At 37.6% G+C, this 16,761-nt stretch overlaps 1 protein-coding gene across 4 annotated transcripts in view; it reads right to left on the reverse strand.

Annotated features, from left to right (window-relative positions):
* LOC140477084 (RNA-binding Raly-like protein) overlaps positions 1 to 16,761 on the reverse strand; it is a 910,390-nt gene that overhangs the window by 782,183 nt on the left and 111,446 nt on the right. Inside the window, exons 2-3 of one of the 4 annotated variants that reach the window (XM_072570321.1) lie at positions 14,632 to 14,718; positions 11,376 to 11,523 (exon numbers count right to left, since the gene is read on the reverse strand). The exons of 2 other annotated variants lie outside the window; for them this stretch is intronic. The gene's annotated coding sequence lies outside the window, so the exon portion shown is untranslated. The remainder of the gene's footprint in view (positions 1 to 11,375; positions 11,524 to 14,631; positions 14,719 to 16,761) is intronic. One more of the 4 variants, XM_072570322.1, reaches the window with a different exon arrangement.

The following is a 16,761-nucleotide window of genomic DNA, read 5'->3' on the forward strand; positions in this document are numbered from 1 at the left end:
TTGCAGTCTATCTTCACAGTAGAAAATACCACACAGGCATCAAAACTTGAGCATGACCCAGGGATGGGTGAAGAAATAGACAATAGACAATAGGTGCAGGAGTAGGCCATTGTGCCCTTTGAGCCAGCACCACCATTCATTATGATCATGGCTGATCATCCTCAATCAGTATCCCCATAACCTTTGATTCCACTATTTTTAAGAGCTCTATCCAATTCTTTCCTGAAAGTATCCAAAGACTTGGCCTCCACAGCCTTCTGGGCAGAGCATTCCATACACCCACCGCTCTCTGGGTGAAGAAGTTTCTCCTCAACTCTGTTCTAAGTGGCCTCTGGTTCGGGACTCACCTATCAGCGGAAACATGCTTCCTGCCTCCAGAGTGTCCAATCCTTTAATAATCTTATACATCTCAATCAGATCCCCTCTCAGCCTTCTAAACTCAAGGGTATACAAGCCCAGTCGCTCCAATCTTTCAACGTAAGATAGTCCCACCATTCCGGGAATTGACCTTGTGAACCTACGCTGCACTCCCTCAATAGCCAGAATGTCTTTCCTCAAATTTGGAGACCAAAACTGCACACAACATTCCAGGCACGGTCTCACCAGGGCTCTGTACAGCTGCAGAAGAACCTCTTTGCTTCTATACTCAATTCCTCTTGTTATGAAGGCCAGCAAGCTATTAGCTTTCTTCACTGCCTGCTGTACCTGCATGCTTGCTTTCATTGACTGATGTACAAGAACACCTAGATCTCGTTGTACTGCCCCTTTACCTAACTTGACTCCATTTAGGAAGGCAGATTACTACCTGTTCTTGCCACCAAAGTGGATAAAATAAAGGTAATTAATATGAGAAAGAAGCAGCATTACAGAAAATTAAGCATCTCAAAATGCCCAGATCTTAGTCATAAAATGACAGCTGCTGAGATAGTGAAAGCATTGATTATGATCTTTCAAAAATTCACTAGATATTGGAACAGATGCATTGGATTGAAACTTAGCAAGTGTGAAAGCATTGTTCAAGAAAGTAGAGACAAAGAAAATGGGGAACTGAAACCCAGTGAAGCCTGACATCAGATAGTAGGAAAATTATGAAATCTCCTATTAAGCAAATCTTTAGACTTCATTTAGAAAAAAAACATACAAAGCCAAATAGTTTTATGAAAGGAAATTAATGCTTGACAAATCTATTAATTTGTTGAAGACTTAATAAGTAAAATAGATCAAGTAGGATACTAGTAGATGTAATGTACTTGGATTTGAAAAGTCATTTGGTAAAGTGCCACACAAAATGTTATTGTGCAAGATAATTCTCATTAAGTTGCAGCCAATCTATTAGCAAGGAAGGAAGGTCGGTATAACAGACAGAAAGGGAAAGTTGAGGTAAATGGGGATTTTCAAGTTGGTAGGCTGTAACGATTGAAATGCAGCAAGGATCAATGTTATTTACAATCTTTATCATTACTTTAGAAGAAGAAATCAAGTACAGTTTCAAAGTTTTGCTGATGACTATGAACTGAATGGAAATTCATGTTGTGAGGAGAACACCAAAAAACAGACAGACAGCATGAATGTATAGGCAACAATGTCATAGATGAAGTAGAATGCGAGGAAGTGAGAAGAAATTTACCTTAGCAGTAGGAGTAGAATTTATTTTTAAAAGATGTGAAACTACTTGTTATTGTTGACTTTCAGAGAATTGGAGGTACTGGTACAAGGAACACAAAGTTAATTTGCAAATAAAACAAACAATTAAGAATGTAAATAGTACTTTGGCTTTTAAGCAAGGGGAGTATAATTCAAGAACAAATCTTCCTACAATTATTCAGAATTCTGATTCGACAACAGCTAGATTTCACTAAAGTTCAATAAAGAATTACCCTATATTGGGCAAATCGGTCAATGGGCTGAAAAATTGCAGATGGAGTTCAATCTGGATATATTTGAGGTATTGTATTTTGGCACAACAAGGGTAGGGCTGATACATTTAATGGTAGGACCTTGGGTAGTGCTGTATTACAGAGGGACCTAGGGGTTACATCGGGTACATAATTCTTTGAAGCCTGTGTCACATAAAGACAGGGGGATGGTTAAAATGACCTTTAGTACTCTTGCCCTCATTGCTCAGTCCTTTGAATACAGCAGTTGGGAAGTCATGTTGAGTTTGTACAGGACATCGACGAGACCTCTTCTGGAATAAAGTACCCAGTTCTGGTCACTCAGTTATAGGAAATATATCATTAAGCTGGAGAGACTTCAGAAGATATTTACCAGGATGTTGCCAGGTATGGAAGGTTTGAGTTATAAAGAAAGGCTGGAAGGGCTGGGACTTTTTTCCATTGGAGTATAAGAGGTTGAGAGGTGACCTTATAGAAATTTATAACATAATGAGAGGTATATATGGGGTTAATGGGAGTAGTCTTTTCCTTAGGATGGGGGATTTCAAGACAAGGGGGCACATTTTTAAAGTGAGTAGAGAGATTTTTTAAAAATGAGGGGCAGTTTTTCTTTTTACACAGAGGGTGGTTTGTGTGTGGAATGAATTTCCTGACAAAGTGGTGGATATAAGCACAGTTACAACAATCAAAAGACATTTTGACAAGTACAAGAATAGGAAAGGTTTGTAAGGATATGTGCCAGGAGCAGGCAGATGGGACTAGTTTAGTTTGGAATGACATTAGGCTTAGACTAGTTGGACCAAAGGATCTGTTTTTATTCTGAATTACTCTATGATACAAGAAGCTGAGAAGCTGAATAAACCAGGCCTACCTAGATGTTCTGGAGATTAGATGAATGAGTAGTGAATTTATTGAAACATATACATTCTAAAGAGGAGTTAACACTGAGACAATATGCACTTGACTGGGAACTCCAGAGTGCAGTCACCTTGGCACAATGTTAGGAGAATCGGCCAATCAATTTAGGGCTGAGGTGGGGAAAAATCAGGCAGTTGAGATTCATTGGAGTTTTCTAACCCTAGAGACTGCTCCATCACTGTGTATATTTAAGGCTAAGACAGATATATTTTTGGTTTCTAACATAATTAATGGATACAAAGAATGTGCAGGAAAATATAGTTGAGACAGAAGAGCAGCTATGATCACATTAAATGCAGAGCAGGCATAAAGGACTGGGCAGTTATAATCTAAGTTACTATGATTTTAAGTCAGTTTGTGAAATTATGTTCCAGGTGGTTTTTCAATACAGTAGTCCCCCCCGAATCCACGGGGGATACGTTCCAACACGTTCGGCAGAAGCCCAAAATCGTGGATTGTAGCGAACCCATTCATTTCAATGGGAAATGTACCATCCCCCCAGACCCAGTCTCTTGTTCCAGAAGGTTCCTAGAATATGCTCAGGCCATGGTGAACCGTGGGTAACTGTAACTGTGGAAAACGATTCCGCAGATACAGGGGTAGCCCTGTATTCACAACTGATCATATTGATCTTGGGTCTCTGAAGAGGTTCATTTTCAGTCACTTCCAGAGAGGGAGAGGGCCTTATAACAAGTGGTAAAAAGGCAGGGATTCTTTTTTGAAAACAGTAAAAGATACTGTACTAAGCTTTCATCATTGTAAAAATGTGATGCAAATTGTGATAAATTTCATTGTTATTCTTATTCGAAACAGATTCTGACTAAAATACATATACACAGAACCTTTAACATTTTGTTAGACCAATATTTTGAAAAGAGACAAATATCTGCACAATGCAGATATGTATGCATCTAAACTGCTCACATATGTACTTGACTCATTCTGATTTACACATCAGTTATGGGTTGTAATGGAACTCTTTTGATGATTCAGAAACCGGTAACAAATTAATTATTTTTTTATTTGTAGTTGCTGATGCACGGTACATTTTATCATTCCAAAATCAATATAGAGTTACTTGAATACATGTTTATCTCACAATAACAAATGCATTAGGTTAATGACTTACTGGTTAAGTAAATTGTGTTAACTGGTTGCAGGTGTCTACTAGGCTAAAACCACAAAGGGTGGAGCAATAAGAATGATTTGGCCTTGGAAACCTACTCCATCCAGTGATTCTGCATAATTATTCTAATCCAGACTACACTCACCATTTATGATCCTTTGCATTATGTAAATCAACAAATTATTTTAAATAGGTTAACATTTTTGTTAGGAGCAATATTAGACAAACATCCGGCCTGCATAATTTCTAGTACTGGTTACGTTATTTCAAGTTTAAATTCTTTCCCAATCTGCCTGGCATTTACTAACTTTTTTTTCTTCTGAGATTCTATTCCACTTTGCTAATTGCCTGCAAGCAAAATCCATAACCTTGACTGTTTCTTGTGCTTCAGTACAGAAAGACAGCCAGTTAGGACCAGAACTGAAGCCACTCTTGACACATATTTGTATTGATTTAGAGTTACACATACCTATACCTCACAATCACAATTTTAGTGTTTTTTTAAAGGGATCACATGACTTTCTAGTTACTACACCTTCATTCAAGTAAGCTCAATTCAAATAAAATTGTCAATTTCCCTTTTGATAAAAATTAGACTTAACATGTGTAACCACATTTCAAAATAATCAAAGACTCTCATATTCTGTACAAACTATTACAAGATGCCCCCTCCTCTATGTCCCTTAGTAGTTTCTACTTAAAGATTTCTATTTTTAAAGCAAGAAGTTGAAGACTCATATGCACTCTTTATATTTAAGAGATTTGCTCTCTTCCAGCATTATTTGTTTCAAGCCAGCAAGATTAATCATGGACACCCAGAAAACTGGGTAATTGACCTTTGGATGTGATTGTTCTGACTTATGTTTAAATCAGAGTGGTGCTGGAAAAGCACAGCAGGTCAGGCAGCATCGGAGGAGCAGGAAAATCGATTGATGAAGGGCTTTTCCCCGAAACGTCGATTTTCCCGCTCCTCAGATACTGCCTGACCTGCTGTGTTTTTCCAGCACCACTCTGACCTAAACTCTGGCTTCCAGCATCTGCAATCCTCACTTTTGCCTCAGTTTTATTTATGTTATCACTTGCATAACCACAATTTAGTCCTCACTTTACTATTTTCTGTTCCTCAGGACATGAATTACATGATATATGACTAATTCAGGTGCAAGCTGCTTATTTCCTTCTTCCAGCTGCTTAGAGTAACGGATTTTGAAATTTAGTTTGAACTCTCTTGAGGAATGAACCTTCATGAATTACTTGTCATGCTTGGCAATCGTCGTCTCGTGTATCAACTGAAGTTTAGAAGGTAGTCTCAAAATATAATTGTCTCTTTAAATTTAGGTGAATGAAGGGGTCATATGACCTGTTCTGTACTCTGCCTGACAGTAAGTCTGGATTTGATTGTTAGAAAGCAAAGAAAACTTAGATTACACACACAATCAATCAGCAGCTTTGGCAAAATCTGTAGAAAAAGAAATACAGAGTTAATGTTTCAAGTCTGACAGAGTTCTGAAGAATCATACCAGACTGGATATGTTCTTTCCTTTGCTCTCTCCACAGATGCTGCCAGATCGGAGTTTCTTCAGTGTTCTCTGTAATGGTTTCAGATTTCCAGCATCTACAATATTTTGCTCTTATTCAAGTAGAAAACTTAGCTTGTTTTACTGAGAAGGAGATACAAGGTACTTGTGCTTAGAGACAGTGATGGCAGTGAACCATGAGCAGACAATGAGTCTCCCCAAGTTTAAGAAAAGTTCTCTGGATATTGAATTGTAAACAATGGTGCTGTTTCTGATCCACTTATTCCCATGATCAATGTTAATTGGGCTCAAGGAAAACTAATTAGCATTTTTACTTATATACAAAGCTTGAAGTTCTTTTGGTGCAATGTTAGCGTCTTCACCTCTGAGCGAGAAAGTCTCAAATTTAAGTCCGATCTGCTCCAGAGATGTGTCATAATATTCCTGAACAGGCTAATTGGAAAACATCTACATACAAAGCTAGACTACTTTTCATTATATTGAATAAGAGAGTAGAAGACAACCTTTACTTTCAGTTTATGGACATCACTATAAACTCATCAATATTACAGATAAACAGCAATTTTTTTTGAGTATTAGCCTGCTGAAGGGTAGACAGCATGAAATAGAAGCAGTCAGGTCTGCATTGTACATAGAGAAAATGCAGGCTCCATCATTCACCAGGTAGCATGTGGGTGGAAACATTGGCTCAGATTGAAGACTAAGTTCATGAAGATTTAAAGAAGCCTGGAAGGTTTGTCTACTTTGTCGTGAGACGAAGGAATCTACAGCACAATCCTCACAGGGAAAAGCAGTTCTAGAATTAGAAGTTACCCAGCTGGAAAAGTAGAAAGGAAACAAGCTATTTGGAGTTAATTATTCTAGACTGGTCCCTGGCAGATAAAGTGACCACTTCAGGGAAATGTAATGTATAACCAGATTTTCAGATTGTGTGAAAAGTTAATCTGGAGTTTTCTTTTTATGGTTTAAAATGTAAGTTACTCATACAACAAAATGTTTGTTTCATTATTTATCATAATAAAATATTTAATATGCTAAATCATAATGTATCATTGTTTCAGTTCTGAACCCGAAGCTCAAATTTCTCTGAGTGTGACCAGTCTCTGTGGACATCATAGGTCGTACTTCCCAACTGATAACCTGTTATATCCCTGTGTATAAAACATTCAAATGTGCAGGAAAAAAAATGAACTAGTTGCAAGACTCTATAGTGAAGAAAGGTTATCATAACAAACAAACAAACAAGCACAGTACTTGCATGTGCATAAACTAATATATAGGAACCATGACCTGCAAACACTTGGATTGAATGCTTTCTGCGTACCCCTGATACCCAGATATCTGCTCCATTTTTAAATTAACCTGTTTTGAAATGTTATAACATACCATCACAGCTATCACATGGTGGGACTTGAACACAGACCCACTGACTCTAAATTGCAGTCTGTTTTATCAATTAAACATTCATGAAAGATTTCCCCAATCAATCACAATTTTCTTCCAGTGTCCATTGTTCATGATTGTGATACTCATATTTATATATATTCCTCGGAGTTCATAACTGGCAAATTCCTCTCCAGTACCAGAAAATCTTGTGTTGCACCAAGTCTCATCCCGATCAATGTTTTCCTGATTTGCTCAGTAGTAACCATTTAATATCACTAAGTGTTATTGTAGTAAGACTAATTCAGCTGCCACACCTACAAAATGTTGAACAGAAGTGTTTGTGTTTCTCCCATGCCTTTAGTGATTGAGGTGTTGTAAAGTTAATGATGCTCCAATGGAAAGCTTACAATAGGATATTTGCACTTCACCAAAATTGCAACAAGTCAAAAAGCATGAGCTCACATGTGTTAAGTTGTGCTTTGGAATAGATGAGGAGGGCCCCGTGCAAACAGGTTTGCCTCCAAACATGTTCTTTTATCAGAAAACTCAATGAAAACACAATAACTGAATAAAAATAGAAAAAAATGCTTTTGTTCTTCTCAATTTGTTTACATCTTACAATGGCCTGACCTAGAGCAGCAAAAGACATAGGAAATGTTGGTAATTAGCTCTGATAAAACTCAGGAATTCTTTTTACTTGTTTAGCATGCTGTCTTTGAGTTGACTGAGACACATTCTGCCATCCTTGGTAAGTTTTTTTTTAACATGGTCTAACTCTGGTTAGTTGACATGGTCACATGTCAAGTTGACAAGAGTTCAGCTAATTACCAGTTCAGTTACTGGTCTGGAATTTCAATTAATCACTCATACAGTTTAATTGGATCCCCCATTTTGCTGGCAGGAATAGCTGAGAATTTCAACACAGCCAGAGTTTCCAGTTATTGGATTTTGACTCATGGCACAATTTTACTGGAATCCCTTCCTTTCAATTAATATACCTTTCATCAACCGCAATTGCAACTTTTGGGAGGTCATCAATACAACTTCTAATTTGATTTTTCTCTCATGGGCCGTATCAGATATGCTAATGATGCTGTTGATCAACTGAGAAACATCAGATTTTGTTGTTATGTTGATACAATTATGTCCTGACTGGGTAAACTACCGATTCTCTGACTTTCTAGACAGAATTGCGTTATGACACTCTATGTCAAGTTTCATTAGATTACTCAATGACACAGCTATTCCATGAGAGATTACATTAGTGCTTACAAAATGCCTACAACCAGTTAGTTTACATTGAATTACAACTCTGCTTATTGCCATCAATAAGCTGTCATCATCAAAGCTAAAATAAGATGTCCTTTGAAATTAAAACAAGGACTGCGGATGCTGGAGATCTGAAACAAAAACAGAAATTACTGAAGGAACTCAGCTGGTCTGGCAGCACCAGTGGAAACAGTGTTAACGTTTTGCATTTGGAATCTATTGGGAAGAGTCACAGGACTTGAAGCATTAACTCTGTTTTGTCCCCACAGATTCTGCCAGGCCTACTGAATTTCTTGAGAAATTTGTTATTGCTCTTAAAAATGACTTAATATTGCATAGTTCCTCACTACCTGATGAAACAGGATAACATTCTCCAGCTGCGCCTCAGACTGTTGAAGTGCAAGTACAATTTGGATTGTGAAGTTAAATGATTCTGTAACGACAACTGCTTGAGACTAGTATAATACATACACAGCAGTTATTATCTTCATCCTCCTTGGGATCCTCTTTGTCAGGTGTCTTTGAAAAGACCTTGCTTCCCCACTTTGGACATTCATTGTATAATAATACTTTGAAACACACATATGACTTTTTCTTAGGCATTCCTGGGATTCAGTCACTTCTTATTTTTGTTCCAATTTTGTCCTCTGTTAGAATAGCCAAATATGCAAAAGATTTTTTTTCATCCACTTTTATTTAAAACCATATAAAAGCAAAATACTGGAAATATGAAAAAAAATAACAAAGTGCTAGAAAAACCTAGCAGGTTTGGCAGTACCTGTGGAAAGAAAAACAGAATCAATCTTTCACGTCTGATGACTCTTCTAACCAGATTAAACCAAGTACTTATCTACATGAAACACTTTAGCTCAATCTAGGAATGTAAGTCATGAGCACTGATTTAGGAAAAAACAAACTGAATCATGTCAGTCTTTTGAATAGACATTTAAGGTGTATGACATATTCCCCAATGGAATGGCCGTTGGTAATTCAAAACCTTTTGTTTTATTTATTGGATGTCGTTGGCAAGGTCATCATTTATTGCACTTATAATTACCCAGAAGGCAGTTAAAAGTCAACCACAATGTTGTGGGTCTCGAGTCATATGTAGGTTGGACCAGTAAAGAATGGCAGATTCCTCCCCAGGTTTTTCCGACAGTTGACATCAGTTTCATGGTCATTAGACTCCTAATCCCAACTTTATTTTTAATTGAATTTAAATTCCACCAACCTGCCATGGCATAGTTTGTACATGGGTCCCCAGATCAATACTGGAGTCTCTGGATTAATAGTCTAGTGATAATACCATTAGGCCATTGCCTCTCAATCTATGAAATTCTGACCTTATCTAATAGGTATTTAGCATTTTTCACAATGTGTGAGCATCAACTTAAAATTCTTTTATTCAGTTATTACTTCTTGCAGAAAGTGTCAAGGCCATGCCTTGTTTCATCTTTGGTAGTGATTTAACTTGTGTCTGTACATCCATTCTATTTTTACATTCAGAAGGGTTAAACAGGGTAATCATCGATCACAATTTACACCTGTATCACAATGGCTAAAATTACAATTGTCTTTCTGAAATGTTCCTTCTGAACTTGCAACCCTCATCGTCAGGTAACCATTCACTGTTACTCTGTTCTATTCCAGAAGGTTACTCGGTGAAGGATGGAATTGGACCTGATCTTTACCCAGTTTTGTATTTAATTACAAAGTCACCTAACCAACAACCACAATTTTATATTTTTCTAATCAACCTGTTCCCAGCCTCCTGGTAACAAGCACAGTTTGATTCTGTGTCAATTTATCAGGGACTCAAATGAAATCCCAGTTAATGACCAGCATTTGCATGTCATTAAGTAATAAGTTTGTGATTAATCACCCTCCAATAACTATGAAGTAGCTCACTTGTTTCTTGTTATTTTGAAGATCTATATTATGTCCCTTTTAGTCATCTTTCACAGTCATACAGCATTGGAACAGACCCATTGGTCCAACCAGTCCATGCCAACTATCATCCCAAACTAAACAAGTCACACCTGCCTGCGCTTGGCCAATTTCCCTCCAAACATTTTGTGTTCATGTATTTTAAACACTCTAACTGTACCCACAACCACCACTTCTTCTGGAAGCTCATTTCACACAGGAACCACTCTGTGTAAAAAAAAATAGTCCGCATGTCTTTTTTAAATCTTTTACCTTAAAAATATGCCACCTCGTCCCAACATCCTTGGGAAAAGACACCTGCTAATCAACTTATCTATACCCCTCATTATCCTATCAACTTCGATAAGGTCACCTCTCAACCTCCTAAGCTTTAGTGAGAAAAGTCCCAGCCTCTGCTTATAAGTCAAATGCCCCATTCCCAACAACTTCCTGATAAATCTCTTCTGAACCCTCTCTAGTTTAATAGTATTCCTCCTATAACAGGGCAACTAGCTTTATGTTACTGAAGAAAGGATAACCAAAACAGCATCATGTATCAAGCTTAATATTGATCTGTATAATGCTACTTTACCTTGCTCTAATGTCTAATGCAATATCCTCCATATGCAACCTAACACCGAAATGATCTTACTGGTAGGCGCTTCACATTTATCACCAGCTTACACAACATCAATGTTCACCTTCAGATTATTTTCCTGCATAGACTCCATAATAAATATTTTTTCACATTGCACTGCTGTTTATTATCAGCTCCTCACTGTATTCTCTGAAATTTCCTCAGATCCCAAAGACTACTGTCAATCATTCTTTTGCAATAACTAAAGGCAGAGCAGGCAATTATGAATCAGCCAGACCAGAAGTATCACAATAATCTATACAGAAAACACAAAACGTAACTGTTTGAGAAGTAACCTATAGCATACATTTTCAGGATCAAAGTTTAGGTTGGTCTATGCACAAAATGATTTGGTTGAGGCAGCACAATGCACAAAAATAACATTAGTTTAATATTTACTTCAATTATAAAATGCTACAGTTCAGACTGCATCAGGGAAGAATGCTGAGCATCTGACTTGATGGCTGCTTGATGATCAAGAAATTTCAAAACAAAAATTGTCTGCTAATACTACTTCATTTATCCTGAAATTCAAGATGGTCTGTATTTTGAAGGCTTGATATTTAGCATTTTCTGAATAGTTGAGTTTTGAATAATTGCGGAAACAATTGATAATTTCAAGTTCTGTGGAGATACCTAGATTTCTTTGTTGAAAAAGTCAATGAAAAGTCACATTTTACCTCTATTTTTCAAAACTGGTATTTCTTGGAACCTCCCATGGTTTCAGCTCATTCCTGGACTTGCTTGGAGATAATTTGTCTGGTTTGTAACAGTTGTCGTGACTGAACAGGCAGTCGGAGTTTGGTTTGGTTTTCAGTTGAGGGAGGCCTGGCAAAGAATAAACTATTCAGCTCATCTTTCCTGTTTCTGAAGCACCTTTGGTGTGAATCCAGTTACTGTGCTCTTGAAGGGCAACTGAAAGATTTCTCCTTGCTTTGTTTCATGACCAAGTTGTGTCTAGCAAGACGCCAGAAACAACTGCTGCTTATAGTGACTTGTTCCAGAATGCCAGGTGATTAGTCACCTGAATATTTCACATCTTATTGTTTTGGTTCCCTGAAGAACTAACCATTATGAGCCATAATTATTTGTCTCCCCCCCACCCCGCAATCCCTCCAAATTGAATTTCTGCAGGGGGAAAATCCTCTTTCTGTCTTTAATGTATGTGTGTCTTTTGGGTTATTTAAAGGCATAACAAATTCTGCACCTTTGTGGAATTCTGCACCTTTGTTTAACAAATCTAAAGTTCTTGATTTATTATAAAATAAACCTGTTTGATAGATCTTTTCAGTTGAAGTCTAATATTGTAAAATAATACAATTGGCCTAGTTGGAAATTGTATAAGACCATTATATTTATGTTGTGAGCCTATAGAAAGACAGTGCACTCTCCTATTTTGATCATAACAACATTAGGACTTGCAGAGGGATACCTAACACTGGTAACATATAACTGGAAGTGAGGTAATGATATTTGGAAATGGATGAAAGGAAAGGCACCAGGTTTCTAGTGGATATTTAAACCAAAATAGTTTTGGCAGTTGCCAACATTTTCTGAAGATGGGAAACTTATGGTTTACAGAAAATGAAATTTCATTAGAGGAATAAGGGGAAGTAGTAGTAAGGCAGGAGAAAGAAGTGAAAAAAAGGAATGTTGACTTTGAGAGCTGGAACAGAAAAAGGAGAATGCTTCAGATTCCAAGGGACTTCCATTTTCCACTTTTTCAAAAAGATAACCAAATCAAAATGGCCATTGCTCATGCAAAACAGGTTGTGAGGTAATAACGCTTGTGAGGTTTTTGTGTTGCTTTCTGAGGAGGCTTCTCTAGATTACAAGGTGGCAAAAATGGCTATTCTTGGTGCATGCAGGTTGATCCCTGGCAGATTTGTAGATCATTTGGAAGAATTCAGCAAAATAATTTTCACCATTTGAAGCAAGTAGTAACGTTGGAGGCTACATGTGACATCATTAGGGAAATAATTCTCCGAAAAGGATTTCAAAATTTTCTTCCCCATTAGTAATAATTTGCATAGAGAACCAGAATCTTGCAACAGCAAGATAGGCAGCTGATCCACATATTCAAACACTTCTACTTTCACTCTCAGAGAATCACAGAATTGTTACAGTGAAGGAGGGTGGTATTTGGCCCATAATCTCTGCACTTGCTCCATGAGTATTTCAAATTCCTGTTAATCCCTTGCTTTGTCCACAAATTCCTGAATATTGTTTCTATTTAAATATTTATCCAATGACCTCCAAAATACCTCAACAGGATCTGCCTCCACTACACTTGTCGACAATGCTTTCCATACCCTATCTACTCGAGGCTAGAGTGTGACAGAGTGATAGAAAGGCACATGGCAGGGCATGAGAAAGGAACATCATGGAATCTCCTCCTCAGTAAAAAGTCATCCCCGAATGCTGAAGTATTTGCACATCCAAAAAGGTGGGACACCACTGTGTAGAATGCTGGATGATGCTGGGTACACAAAGTCAATGGAAAGAAAGCAGGCCTGACTGAGCGTACTACTACTGCTGAGGGCCAAATACAAACACTGCTATGTATGCAGGAGAGGCAAACAAGATATCAAAGAATTACAGGGAGTTCTTGTCAAAAGGAAAAAGCACCTCCTTGCTCCTCTAATGTCACTGGTAAACTTGTAATTACACTGAAGGATATAATAATCACTCATAATTCCTTTTCTGGGGCAAGGCGCAACATTTCCTCTAAATAGCATTGGATGTTGAGGTTTTGGAAAGTGGCATTGGCAGGGTGTATTTCACAATATCTTTGGTTGGTAGTGCCTGAAATGTGATCTAATGTCTGTGACTGAAACTGTTGTGGATATCTACAGTTTACCCATAGATAGAACTGACCGATTTCCAGGGAATAATTTGGCCAGAGTGAAATTCACTTTCTCACGTGGTCACTGAAAGACCAAGTGAGGTCAAGGAAATTAAGCAATTACAGGAACTAGGTGACAGAAGTTTTCCTTCATATGTGGTAACTTAAGCAAGGCTAAACAAGTTCACAATCAGAGATACAATTGACATCACGCATAGATATTTGGCTAGCTGAAACTTGTTTTGGTAATTTGGATAATCTGAAGGAAATATTCAATAAAGCATCTCTGATCAAAGCAATTCAGAGTTACAGAAAATAGCACAATTGGCTCTAACTGAAGCTGAAGTAAAGGGATTTCTGGATTGCTACTATGTTGAAAATGGGATTCTAATGAGGAAGTAGAGATCTTCTCATGACCTGAGGCAAAGAGTGGACAGCAGTTACCAAATAGTAGTACCAGCCAAATATCATCATAAAATATTATGGATAGCCATATAAGGGCAGGACTTCTAACAAATTCTTTGTGGGATGGGAATATTGCTGGCTGGCCAGTATTTCTACTCCATCCCTAGTTGTTCTTGAGAAGATGGTGGTGAGCTGCCTTCTTGAAACATTGAAGTCCATCTGATGTGGGTTGACGGACAATGACCTTCGGGACTGAATTCTGGGATTTTGGCCCAGGGACAGTGAAGGAATGGTGACATACTTCCAAGTAAGGATGGTGAGTGGCTTGCAGGGGAACTTGCAGATGGTGGTGTACCCATGTACCTGCTGCCCTTGGCCTTCTGTGTATAAGTGGTCAGGGGTTTAAAAGATGCTATCTAAGAGTCTTTGGTGAACTTCTGCAGTGCATCTTATAGATAGTATACACTGCTGCTACTGTGCATCGGTGGTGGAATGGAATGGATGCTTGTGATGTAGTACCAACCAATTGGACTGCTGTGTCCTGGATGATATAAAGGTTCTTGAATGTTGTTGGAGCTGCAATCTTCCAGGCAAGTGGGGAATATTCCATCACACTCTTGACTTGTAGATGATAGAGAGTGAAGTCAGGAGGTGAGTTACTCACTGCAGTGTTCCTAGCCACTGACCTGCTCTTGTTGCCACTGTGTTTGTATTGTGGGTCTGGTTGAGTTCCTGGTCAATGATAACCTCCAGGATGTTGACAGTGAGGAAATCTGGAAGATCCAACCATGTATAAGTTATCAATTTTACCAGCCAGATCTTCACACTAATGCGGTGCAGTTTTGTAAAATGTGCCATACATGTCAGATTGTCATCAAGACATATAAGTTCACAGCCAAGATAAAGGTCTCCTGGCCCATCAAGTCTGCACTGGTCAATAACAAGCACCTAACTATTCTAATCTTCAATTTTTGAGCACTTGGCCCAAAGACTCGCAAGTGTTTTGTCATCTAAATACTTAAATGTTCTCAATATTTTTTGCCTCTAGTATAGTTGTAGCCAGATTTACCTAGATAGTGGTAAGAAAGGAAAATTCCTCACATCCCCTCTAATCCTCCAGCCCTTTTCTTTAGATCTATACCTCTGGTCATGGATCCCTGCACCAAAGGGAAATGTTCCTTCCTAGTTACCTTAACAATGCCTCTCAATTTTCTATAACTCAATCATGTCCTCCCCTTCGTCCCTACTTCAAGGAAAACAACTCCAGTCTATCTAATCTCTCTTCATAATTAAAACTCTCCAACATAGCCAACATTCTGATAAATCTCTGCATCCTCCCCAGTGTTATTATATGCCTCCTGCAATGCGGATTCCAGAACTGCACACAATATTCTAGATGAGGCCTAACCAACATTTTACGTAATCCTAGTATAACCTGCTTTCTCTTAAACACTATGCCGTGCCATTAAAAGCAAACCTGATGGTTCAATCACATTCTGCACAGACAAAGAAAGATCAATGCATTTACAAAAGCAGATTCAGATCCAAATCTTCATTTGGATTAATAGGGTTGGCAACGCCATATTTCTTCCCAAAATAGATTTGTTAAAGGGATATTGGCAAATTCCTTTAATACCTGCAGCCAAAAGGATACTGGCCTTTGTCTAACCAACCTGACTGTTCCAATGTTGAGTGATGCTATTTGGGCTACAAAACACCCCAGTCACTCTCCAGACAGTGATGAATCAAACAGTGGGGTAACCTTTGGAAAAGCAATTATTCAGAATACGATCAGGAGTCACATGAAAAGATGGGTTGATTAGGAAGCATCAGCATAGATTTCTAAAGGAGAAACCATGTTTACTAAACTAATTTGCTATTACATTCTTATCACTTAACTTTGTTCAAACTGGTGGAAGAAACACCATAATTGCTGGGGTATTGTTAAACACATAATTTTGTTTAAATTATCTAAGTAGCATAAGTTATCAGAAGTAACTGCATAGATTATACGTAAAGCGTGAATTAGAATGAGTGATACCAGCATCTTAATTTCTTGATAGAAATATTTATTTTCACTGGACAAAATGCAAGATATTTTCCAAGAATTAGAGATTCAAGTTATTAGAATGAACAAGGAATTGAAGGACTTTATTTGTGGAAATATTTTAAATCTGTCTACACTATTTAAGGAAACACAGGAGCAGGCATATGCTATTCAACTCATTGAGCCTGCTCCAGCATTTAATACAATTGTGGCTGATGTTACATGTGATCCATTTTTATGTTTTTTTGTTAGATTGCATTTATATTCTAATCTTCGTTTCTTCATCAGTTTCTTGTCCTTCTTTGTTATATCCCAAAAACTTCCAGTCCTCTGAGTTATTACATTTTCTGGCCACTTTATAAAACTTTACTTTTAATCTCATATAATCCTTAACACTCTTTGTCAGCCACTGTTTACTGACCGTTTTTTAAAGTTTTTATTACTCGAAGGATATGTATACACATACACAATTACTGCAGGCCATGTAATAATTCTTTAATAACTATCCATTGCCTATGTATAGTCACACTTTTTAATGTATTTTCCATTCCCCGCTCAGCCAAATTGTGCCTCATCCTTTCATAATTCCCCTTATTCAAATTTAACACCTTGCTTCAGATTGAATGACCTCACTTTCAAACATAATCTAAAATTCTATCATATTGCGATCACATTTGTGGAAATATATTTGAAAATGGTATTTCATTTTCTTCAAGAATGGAGGTGTTATGAAGGCTTTAGATTAATATTTTTGAGGATTCGAGTCTTG

The sequence above is a fragment of the Chiloscyllium punctatum genome, chromosome 5, assembly GCF_047496795.1.
Source record: "Chiloscyllium punctatum isolate Juve2018m chromosome 5, sChiPun1.3, whole genome shotgun sequence".
Lineage (NCBI taxonomy): Eukaryota > Metazoa > Chordata > Chondrichthyes > Orectolobiformes > Hemiscylliidae > Chiloscyllium > Chiloscyllium punctatum.